Source organism: Aedes aegypti, chromosome 1 (genome assembly GCF_002204515.2).
Source record: "Aedes aegypti strain LVP_AGWG chromosome 1, AaegL5.0 Primary Assembly, whole genome shotgun sequence".
NCBI lineage: Eukaryota > Metazoa > Arthropoda > Insecta > Diptera > Culicidae > Aedes > Aedes aegypti.
In genome coordinates, this window is record NC_035107.1 from 157101341 (window position 1) to 157113394 (window position 12054).

At 39.7% G+C, this 12054-nt stretch overlaps 1 long non-coding RNA gene across 1 annotated transcript in view; it reads left to right on the forward strand.

Moving 5' to 3' along the window:
* Positions 1-11295, forward strand: part of LOC5568542 — a 52794-nt gene extending 41499 nt beyond the window's left edge. Inside the window, exons 2-3 of the long non-coding RNA XR_002501855.1 lie at positions 10779-10939; positions 11004-11295. This is a non-coding gene — a long non-coding RNA (uncharacterized LOC5568542). The remainder of the gene's footprint in view (positions 1-10778; positions 10940-11003) is intronic.
* Positions 11296-12054: the final 759 nt, after the last annotated feature.

Sequence of the window (12054 nt, forward strand, 5' to 3'; positions counted from 1 at the left end):
GTAGTGATTCCATTGGTAGTCGTTAGAATTCAATGAGGATCTCCCCTAAAATACCAGGATTCCCTTTGAAATTATTAAATTTTTTATCGATTTCACAAAAAAAAATCCCATTGGAATCTATAAAACATTTACCGACATTCAAAAGGTTTATATTAAAGCTCTGCTTTGAAATTCCAACGGAACTGGAGATCAACGGAATCTTAAAGGTATTTACAATAGTTACAAAGATTGATTTTCAGAATTACAAATATTCACACAATAATTCGCAGGAATCCCACCGCAATCTCATAGATTCTTACAGACATACCGTCTCAAAGATACCCACAGAATTCCAAGAGATTAATATCCGGAATCCCATTTCCCAGATCTCAAATATATCCGCAATATTCCTAGAATGGTATTTAAACTTCCAGAATTATCATAAAAAATCCGACATCCCTATCGGAATCCCAAAGTTCCTACAGGAATTCCGGAATTCCAAAGGAAATCTGAGATGTCAGAATTTACACGTAAAATTCAGTATTACATTATAAATATCTGAATTCCTACCGACATCCTAAAATTCCTAGAAAATAACATAATTATCGTAATGCCAGAATTCACACGGATATTACAAATTGCTACTGCCGGTAATGTTACTAGAATCTCAGAATTGGCAGGGCAAATGTTTTCGTAACCTCAGAATTCCTAAGCAAAACTCAAAATACCTTCCGAAATATCAAAACTCATATCGTTTTCCCGTGATTTTTACTCAAAAGTAAATTATTCCATTCAATTCCGCAATCTCAAAGCATGTGTAGCAACCTCTGAAGCTAACTACCAGTAGCTTTGTAGTAAATGCTACCTTTATTCATAGCAATACGTTGTTTGTAGTATGTTCGAAACGTGTAGAAAGGAAAATGACACAAACATGTTCCACTCGTGTTCCACATATAGCGTTTACTACCGAGAATGTAGTAAACTCAACTTTACTACATTTTATTCATACGGCCCAATATTAGTCTTTACCAAAAGTCGTAAATTCGGTTAGCTAAATTCTTAAAAACTGGGTAAACTACCACCAAACCACCCGGTCTCTTCCCAAAAGGATGCAGCGGGTTCAAGTGGTCCCTCAAACATAGTGATTAGGAGGAATTATGAGAAATCCAAAATTCGACTCCACCAAAAGTCTGCATCGCACCTAACCACGATGTTCGAGAACAATGAGCAAACGTCATCCCCACGTCGTGCAAACAATAGTCCAGCTCGAGTAGATGCTGCAAGGGAAACACCGCTGGTTGCTGGGATTGCTACCCACAACGAGTTTGATATGCTGGCGATTGATGACGACCAACATGAGGATCTAGCTCAAGCTCACAACGAAATCCCAACGTCCAGTAAAAAAGTGCGCTGTCCACCCATCTACGTGTACAACAAAAGTGTGACCGAAATCAATGCTATTGCTACCTCATTAGCAATTAGCAAAGGCGACTACATTCAACGCATTGGCCGAGGAGTGATACAGATCACAGTGAAAAGTCAAAACATTTTCAGCACATTCGTTTCACATTGCAGCCATTGCAGAGATAACGAAATTCGTTTCTACACACACAGTCTCCCTGACGAAACCCCAAACAGATTCTTTCTATCTGGTTTGCCAGTGTTCAGCATTGAAGAAGTGACTGAAGAATTGGGTCCTCAAATTTGTAATGAAATCTTGTTTTTATTTAATAACACGAAAAAGCATGTTACTGTAATTACTTTAGCAATTTTTCCCGCTCAAATAATGACTATATCATGTTTAAACTTTAATTTGAAAATTTGGTCCATAAATGAACCTTGACACTTTTGATCATGTTTGACGTTCGCTTAGTCGACAAAAACACCACCAGGGATTTTAGTTCGACCACTGGGGTTGTTCCTATCTGACATTTCATAAGGGACACGGAAAACAAAATACACCCAAAATTTGAGTTTAAGCCAAAGGATGTGACAAAATCTAATAATTTTTTTTTGGGATTAAACCAACGGAAAACATTAGAAAATTGAGTAAACATGTGTTTTTGGCCTAAACGTAAGCGTTTGGCACTAAAATTGGGACAGGGTTTTAGGACCCAATTGAAAACATGTGACATTGATCCACTGAATGTTAAGATGTTAAGTGCGTCGTCGTCTGGCGATAGTGCTCTGTTCGTGGTTGCCTTCAAACGTGGAACATACAAACTCCAAGATTTGAGGAAAGTTCGATACTTATTCAGTGTAGTCGTTGACTGGCGTCCATACTCGAAAAAAAATCAATTAATTATCAACACCGCTAATACTTCTATACGGTTCATTGCTGCATACTATCCTGGAGGGTCGAATAATCATCGTATCGAACAGTTTCGAAGAGATACACGCAAGTTATTCCAATCAAACGAGCCCCTATTTGTGATAGGCAATTTCAACGCACGACATCGAGCTTGGAACTGTGTGAAAGCTATTAAAGCCGGGAATGTTTTGTAACGAACTGCCAGGAATTTCGGTTTAACCATACACGCACCAGAATCCCACACCTACATTCCCGCTGGAAGAGGTAAACTTTGTCTGTGGGTAAACCTTCTACGCTAGACTTGACTGTGTCCAACAACAGATTCAACTTATCAGTACCGAAAGTGATCCACGACCTGTCTTCGGACCACCTCCCAGTGACTTTCGCGATTGATATAGAAATACCATTCAATCCAACCGTTCATCAACACCGATGCTGCCATTGTGCAGATTGGACTCGATTCCGTAGACAGTTGGATGCAAAGATTAATTTGTCGGATAGTGTAGTCTCTACAATTGATTGCCCAGAGAAAATCAACGAAGCGATCGACTCTCTGACGGAAGCGATCTCCGAGGCTGAAGGTCTATCTGTTCCGCTCGTCAACTCACATCAATACCAACCAACCCTTCCAGAAGCTGTGAAACAACTCATCCGACTCAGAAATGTAAGACGGCGCCAATACTATCGACGAAGGGATCCACTGATGGGAATGATCGTGTCAACTCTAAGCCTAAGAATACAAAAGGAAGTAGCAGAACACAAATTCCATAAATTTGGCGTTATGTTGGAAGAGCTGGATGCTGGTAGCAACCAGTTTTGGAAAATTAGCAAACAACTGCGTAACAAGTGTAAATATAATCCACCTCTTAAAATCGGGGAATCACATATCGCCTCACCAGCGGGAAAAGCGGAAGCACTTGCGGTAAGTTTCGCAAAAGCTCATAGGAATTTCTTGCCAGGTGACTTCAACACCAACACTGCAGTGAGTGACTGTATACGGGAGATCTCTCTTCAACCAGATCTAAATACTGATGCTAGTAGCTACGCTAAACCCAAGGAAATACGTACCATTATACATAGGATGAAGTCGAAAAAAGCACCAGGTAAAGGGCCCTATTACGGATTTCACTCACGGTGACAAAACGGTGAAGTGATCACTTTCCTATTACGGATATCACCTAAGTGAGAAAATGTGGAGAAGTTCATCGCAAGTGATCGCGCGCATGAACACGAGCTATTACGAATGGCACGCTACCCGGCGAAGATCGACAAAAGCAATCACTTGAAGTGGAAACTTTACACCGCCGTTTGCGGTGGTGAAGAGTTGTCACGAAGAATGAAATAAGCTCAAAACAGCATTTTTTCTGCTTTTTAATTAATAAATCTTATATTTTTGTTATTTTAGAAAGTAGAACAATATGTTTAGGTTCGGTTTGCCGCCTCAAAGTAATCTATTGGCCTATCTTTATTTGTGGGAAATTGAGGCAGAAGTGTTCTTGAGTGATTTCAAAACCGTTTTTCTGTACGCAAAAGAAAACATAATGGTAAATCCGAAAGGGATTCGCTGTAGAAAATTTCTGCCAGAAATCAACGAGAGATCTCATAGCGTAAAAAAACGCACGTTGCAAATTAGACTTTAGGCATGGGCCAATATATGTAAAACAAATATGACGGAACAATGGTCTTATCCACGGGTGTACTAAACTGACTCGGTCGAAGAATTTTGACACTAGAGCGGGTCCAGATCACGTGGGGATCATACGGGAGCGTGCCCCGCTCAAGTGTCACAATTCTCAGACCGAGTAAATTTAGTACACCGGTGGATTAGACCATAAGTATGCAGTTGGACCTACTGGAGGAGGCACAAAAATCATACAATTGCTTTATTGTTAACTTCAAAGTAGTTCAAAGGATAAGTGCAATACTACGTTCAAGAAAAGTAAACAAATACTTGACTGAAAGGATCATGATATTTCCAACAAAGAGCTCCATTTCAAATTACATTTCTGCTCAACTGCGTACTGCGATTAAAGATAAATCATTTCCTTGATTTCCAAGAAATTTTACACGCATCGAGACAAGCGATCACTTTTTTGCAGTAAACCAGCTCTAATAAAACATAGAGTGCTTCGTGAAGCCCAAGCAGGACAGTTCGGTTTTGCGTCGTCCGATTGATTTTGCTGACGGATTCGCGCGTATTTTCGTTGCCGGAGAATTTTTTTCCCCTGTTTTGGAGCGTCTTGCTGGGTAGTGCTTCGTGAAGCCCAAGCAGGACAGTTCGGTTTTGCGTCGTCCGATTGATTTTTCTGACGGATTCGCGCGTATTTTCGTTGCCGGAGAATTTTTTTCCCCTGTTTTGGAGCGTCTTGCTGGGTAGTGCTTCGTGAAGCCCAAGCAGGACAGTTCGGTTTTGCGTCGTCCGATTGATTTTTCTGACGGATTCGCGCGTATTTTCGTTGCCGGAGAATTTTTTTCCCCTGTTTTGGAGCGTCTTGCTGGGTAGTGCTTCGTGAAGCCCAAGCAGGACAGTTCGGTTTTGCGTCGTCCGATTGATTTTGCTGACGGATTCGCGCGTATTTTCGTTGCCGGAGAATTTTTTCCCCTGTTTTGGAGCTCCTTGCTGGGTAGTGCTTCGTGAAGCCCAAGCAGGACAGTTCGGTTTTGCGTCGTCCGATTGATTTTTCTGACGGATTCGCGCGTATTTTCGTTGCTGGATTTTTTTTCCCTGTTTTGGAGCGCCTTGCTGGGTAGTGTTTCGTGAAGCCCAAGCAGGACAGTTCGGTTTTGCGTCGTCCGATTGATTTTTCTGACGGATTCGCGCGTATTTTCGTTGCCGGAGATTTTTTTCCCCTGTTTTGCAGTAGTGTGTGATCCTTTGACTGCGACGCTTGCTCCTGCGGGGCGGGTGATGCGGTCAGGATCGAACGTGTTACGCGTGGAGTGCAGTGAAAAAGTGTATAGTGTTTTACGGAAACCCCAGTGCAGCGACGGAGAAAAACTGCTTCACATCCTGGTAAAATCGTTCTTTATTATTGTTTACTTTACTCACTTATTACCAATTCAAACTAAATACGTGCCAGGGTCGAAAATATAATTTTCGCTTCGGGAAGTGTAAAAACATTGCATATATCCATTTGATATCTGGATGTTTTTATGCGGGGCTTACTGTAAATAAAAATGACCTCAGAATGTGTGTGTATTTACTGCCATTCTTGAAATGGGTCGTTGGAATTTCAGTAGAGCTATCACCTTTCATCTCCTGGGCTAAAATTGTCTGCAGATATAAAGATATCGAAGGGTATCATTAAATACATGCATACAATTTTCTTCCATAAAAGCACTGCCGGCCAGTGGGAGGTGGATTGTATCACACACACACACACACAAACCAGCTCTAATAAAACATAAACTTGTTATATTTCTAGTAGGATTAAATAAATGACTTACAAATAAAAAGTTTATTGATAAAAGGATTACAACGAAATCTATTTTATCAAACTCTAAAAAAAATATTTATTTTAAATAATAAAATGAGCATGGTTTTAGCTGTTGTTTACAAAGTATTGAGTTAGGTCTTCTGCCGAGAATCAATAAGCGCTCCGTACTTCAAAAATAACATTTAATATTTTAAACGTGATAGACAATTAGAAGCTAAAAAAATGATCTATCTCGAAATGTATTCATCAGATTCCCCAATAATCGTTTGCGTTCACCACTATTTAAAATATATTAAAGTATTTAGTAGTCAACGAAACCCTTTTTCTAATTATCTACCAAACCACTATATCCTTGCCTATGAAATTCAAAAGGCATCCGACGCTTGAAGGAGCACGAATACAATTCTTGTTAGACATAACATATGTTCTACATTCAATTAAAACTGTTAAGTTATTCGAATTATTGATTATAATTTGGATAATCTGATTTAAATTTAACAGTTTATAATCGCGCGAAAGCTTCAAATCAACTTTCAAAGTCGCACCAAACAAACCTGTATTGTAATAGTTATGTAATTCTCGATACATTGATTCAAAATTCTACAATTCGAATCGGACAAATAGTAAACGAAGACATTTCTATTACCTCATCATGTTCAAAAACCATTCAACGCAACAGACTATTCGTGGCATCTCACTATAAATAATGCTATTATGAATACCACTTCACTGCAGTTGTCACTCCGCTGAGTTCATTTTCAGTCACTTCACCGTCCGTGACATCGGGAATAGAGCAAAACAAGTGAAGTGACTGGAAGGTGAAGTGTAAGTGAGCGTGAAAGTGATATTCAGAATAGGGCCCAAAGATGGAGTACGTAACATCTTATTGAAAAATATATCACGCAAGGGGATAGTCTTCTTGACAAAGTTGGTGAACGCATGCCTCAAATTTTCATATTTTCCGGAGTCCTGGAAATGCGCCACAGTTATTCCCATAGCCAAGCCGAATAAATATAAAACCGACCCTGGTAATTACAGACCGATTAGCCTGCTCAACACCTTGAGCAAGGTTCTGGAAAGGGTAATACTGAATAGATTAAATCGGCATCTAGAGACTAGCCAAACGATTCCGAAAGAACAGTTTGGATTCAAACCCGCTCACTCAACTACACACCAGTTAGTGAGAGTCTCGAAAACCATTCGCAATGCTTTTGCCAACAAAAAGTCTGTAGGAATGGTTCTCCTCGACATTGAGAAGGCGTATGACTCTGTGTGGCATGAAGCGGTAGTGTTTAAACTACATCGAAGCAGATGTCCTACATATCTCGTAAAAATGGTGCACTCCTTCCTTAAGTGCAGATCGTTTCGAGTCTCAGTAAATGGTAGCCTATCGAATGTGTATGATATCCCTTTTGGAGTACCGCAAGGCTCGGTTGTTAGTCCAACTCTCTACAACGTGTTTACTTCAGACGTCATCATGATCGATGGAGTAGTTTACACATTCTTCGCCGATGATACAGGGTTCTTGGCGATCGGTAAGGACCCCGAAATAATCACTACGCACTTACAAGCAGCTCAAAATTCACTTGAACAATTCCAAAGGAAATGGCGCATAAAATTAAATCCAGGTAAAACGCAGGCGATATTCTTCACTAAAAAACGTTCACCCAGACATCTACCTTCGAGACAGATTAATGCAGGTGGTGTTTCTATCCCATGGGGTGACGAAGTCAAGTACCTGGGGGTGTTATACGATAAGAAACTATTGTTTGATAAACATGTGAACTATAGCATTGAAAAATGCAATAAACTGATTCGCTGTCTGCATTCCATGATAAATCGGCGTTCCAAACTACAGACTAGTAACAAAATGTTACTTTTTGCAATTTCTCATCGTAATAGGCTGATTTTCATTACGCCAATCTGTCATGAAATGACCTACTTTCCTGTACTGAAATATGCAGTGTGGGCATAGTCATTACGCAACTGAAACCAGTGCTGTAATGATTCATTACGCAACGCTTTCTCATTACGCAACTGTTTTGAGTTGCGTAATGAATCATTACACTACAATTTTCCCGAAATAATAAAATGATGGTGAAGGCATTCCGATGTTATTTCTGATACTCTCAAGAGGTCTTCTACGAAATTGCAAAAAATGTTGTACGTAACTCGCTGCAGAACTCGATTTTTACAGCACTCGTCGTAATTATCCTACTCGGCAAGCCTCGTAGGATAAATTTACGACTTGTGCTGTAAAAATCATCATTCTGCAACTTGTTCCGTAAACTACTATTACAAGAGCATTTTTCGGGCAGTACTTGTCTATGGTGTACCAGCATGGAAAGATTGCGCCGTGAGTCATCGCAAACGAGTCCAGCGAATGCAAAATAAAATGTTGAAGATAATCTTCAATCTTGACCATTATTTTTCGACAGATAAGTTGCATCGTTTAGCATGTATTGAAACGATACAAGAATTCATAGAAAAAAGTATGTACAAATTTGCTACAAGTTGTGCTATGTCAGAAAATCCACCCAGGAAACCAACAAGCACTGTTATAAGCGGTATATGAGCCATTTAACGGAATTTCAGTGCTTACTAGCTTCATAAAACATTTTCGAATGCTTATAGGCACTGTGACCATCAGGCACTGATATTGGCCGTATATGAGTATATAACGCTGTATTTTAGTGATTGTAAGCCCTGTGCCAATAAGCCGTACACAACGACCGTCAATGCTTCTAAACGGCCTAGTGTCATGACGTTTATCAACCAAAACAAAACTGAATCGGGATTACGGCGTTAAAAGAGATTTCATATCGTACGCAAATGTCAACATGCGAGAGAATGAAGCTAAACACATATCTCCGCCTTTTTTTTTCTCTCACCGCAGAAAATAAAATAATGTGTCAGGAGACCTTGGATGTCCCAAAATTCAAACAAAACTAACCTGCGATAAACGGCGTTATCATGAATGTTTTAATTTAAGATGCTCTAAGATATGAACAGATTCGTAATTCGATTGTAAAAGATTGTGGGGGTGATGTTGATCCATTATCGATAGTTTTTTCTGTTAATTTCGCTTCCTTGCCGGCATCGCCAGCAAGCATCACTCGTGATTCAGCCGAACAAAATAGACACATCGCTGCAAACATTTTTCTTTTAAATACGACGTTAAGCATCCCAATCCACTCGTGCATCGATGGAGCAGATGGAAAATGCGACGGGAATTATAAATATGAACTTCGACAACATCAGTTTGAGCCTGAATCACACAGCAAAGTGAAAAAAAAAACGTCTCCAGAGGGAGCATAAAAGAAATGAAAATCAAACAGAAGATAAACAACTTTTTTTTGCCACTTGCTATAAAATTTTGACATCACTCATTTCAGAGACACAGTACGAGTAGGCTGTTTATCAGCCAAATAATTCGCCAAAAGTGGCTTTATAACAGCCGTTTATTATGATATAGGGAGACTTACGGCTTCGGCACCATTCGACTATTATCGGCAACCAAATTTCAAACGGCAAATACACAGTATTTTTCTATCAAAACACATTAATGAAAACATGCAGGTGATTCTTTGCTCTGTCCGCTTCCCACTGACTTGATTTTCCAGCCTGTACAAACAATATCGCCAGAGATGTCATCAATTCAAATGAAGACGCCTCAAAATGCGACTGATTTGGAGCTGCTGAACAGATTCGCCTGCAGTTGTTATGGGAAAGTTGCCGAAGAGAATGAGACTGCCGACAATAGTCACACTGACAAGGGATGTTCGCAGCGTTGTAGAAACGTTTCGAAACATATGTTGACAAGTGTGTCGGTGTGAATCGATAGAGGATTGAGCAGCGCATAAATATAAGCAGACAAACACGGAATTCGTCTGCTGATGTCCGAGAAAATTACAAAAGAAGCCCAGCATCGGCTTAAATTGCCGAGAATACGTAAGTTCCCCTAGTTCCAATTAGCTCTGTCGACCAAGCCTTTAAATCGACTATAGAACCGACTTGATGCCGATATTAACAGCTTATTGGTTACTTGGGCACTTATTCAAGAATTATTGGCAGCCCTGTGATACTAGTATGTAAGATAAATTAAATAAATTCCTGAGGTTTTTTTTGTGATAAGACTTTTTCCTCATCTACCGGAATCCGAATCAAAGTGTCCGGAATATGAGGCGAAATTGAGGAAGCGTCCGGAATAAGAATCATGAAAAGGCCACACATTTTGATTTATTTAAGATTATTCAAGTTGCGGAAGCGTATTCTTTACCCACCATTCGAAAGTTAAGGGTTTCCGACGCTCGATAACGCTGAGGAATCATACAAAATTATTTATTTTGTATGCTCTATGCTGGGTTATACTTTACTGGGGCCTTAAGTGTCCGTAATATGAATCAAAACGGTACCTAATTTCATTGTTGTTGCAATCTTGTCCTTTAGTGCTGAAGATATCATAAAGTATGAAATTACAGATGAAAGTTAAACAAAACACTGTTAAGTATAGAAATTGTAAACTGTATTACACCAACTTGCATTGAACAATAAATAAATAATAATAATAATAATAATAATAATAAAATTCCAATTACGATGCGGCAAAAGAAGGCCAAGTCTTAATAATGACAAAATAAAATAACACTAAATTAAAAATGCACAGTACACAACTCCACCCCTCTTTACTACGGTTCTGGTCGGAGGATTGGAGACGGTTCAGGTCATATTAGAATACAGGTTTTAAAATTTCAAAATTTATTTTCTTTTATGTTTAATTCCACCCGAAATTCAAAGGTAAGTTGAAGTACCCTGTTCTTGGCCGCCCTGCCGGGCTGTCACAACTTACACAATATCACCAAATTACGTAACGCTCTAGGGGGAGGGGACGGTTAGCTCCAGCGTTACGGCTCATACAAAAAGTTGACATTTTCATACAAAAAGCGTTACGAAGAGGGGAGGCGGTAAAAAATTTCCGATTTTAGCGATACGTAATAAATGGACGCTGCCTAATGGTTCATTTAAACTAGAATTTCTTCATTTGTTTCCAGATTCTGTAATTTCGAGTCACATAAAGTCCAAAAAATGTACCGAGGGCGTTTGGTGTGCAACGTACTTCGGCAATATTGCCGTACTATTCCAGTTAGTCCGTTAGGTGTGCTCAACAGTCACATTGGCAGACGGATTCCATCACTACAGAACCAAATAATAAGTAATCTTAAATATATATAGTATTCACAAATTCAAATACATAAAATATATCAACTTAATTTCAGGATCTTGTGCATCGTTAGAAACGCACATTTGCCGAGGGCAGCATCTAGGTACAATTGAGAGCAACCGTCTTCAGCTCACGTACACTTGTAAGCGATGTGCGGCCAGGAATTCACATTTCATATCGAAACAAGCCTACGAGAAAGGTGTGGTTATAGTCACGTGCGAAGGATGTAACAACCATCACATCATCGCGGATAATCTGAACTGGTTTACCGACCTCAACGGGAAGAAGAATATAGAAGAAATTCTAGCAGAGAAAGGTGAAACAGTAAAACGAAATTGAGAGTGAAAGTTTATTTGGTCGTTTCTCTTAATCTAAGCCATTTTCGAAGACACATCCTATCCCCTACACTTCGTATTCCATTGTTTGTCTTAAGTCTGCTCCGTATGACATAAGGTCAGTTGGCATAAAGCCATTTGTCATAATTAATCAAATGACCCATGACCATACGAAATATACATTTTCATTGCAATAAGTTATTGACTACAACGAGGATTCGCTGGTTGGAACACGACTGCCTTCCATCTAGCGAATCCAACCCGTTACTTGGAACGACCAGTGTTGCCAACCTTCCAGATTTGTCTGGATCTTTCAGATTTTTGAGCCCCTTTCCACAAAGATCTGGAAGATCCAGATAAAATTTGTAATTAATTTGTAAGGCTTTGTAACTAAGTTGTAAGGTTTTTTTTTTTTTTTTTTTTTTTTTTTTTTTTTTTTTTTTAAGGCACTCCGTGCTCGTGGCCACTACTGTGCCGGAATCAGTTTATCTGTATCTTCCTTACCGATACAGTTCTATTTTTAGCTAATCTATATTTACATCTGCATTCACTCTCTTCTGCTCTTTTGCTCTCACACCGAGCAGGTAGGAGAGTGCTCTGCTGTTGGTCCAATCGATTTCCATAAGCCATAGTCAATTGCTCTTGCGGTGGTTCGTTTCGCCGTGTTCCTGAGTCGTTTGAGGCTAGCTGCCTGCGAAGTGGGTCAGTTTGTCTCAGTCACCATCTGATACTGACGGAGGATGGATGTGTTCCCCTAAGCACGGTCCTCCG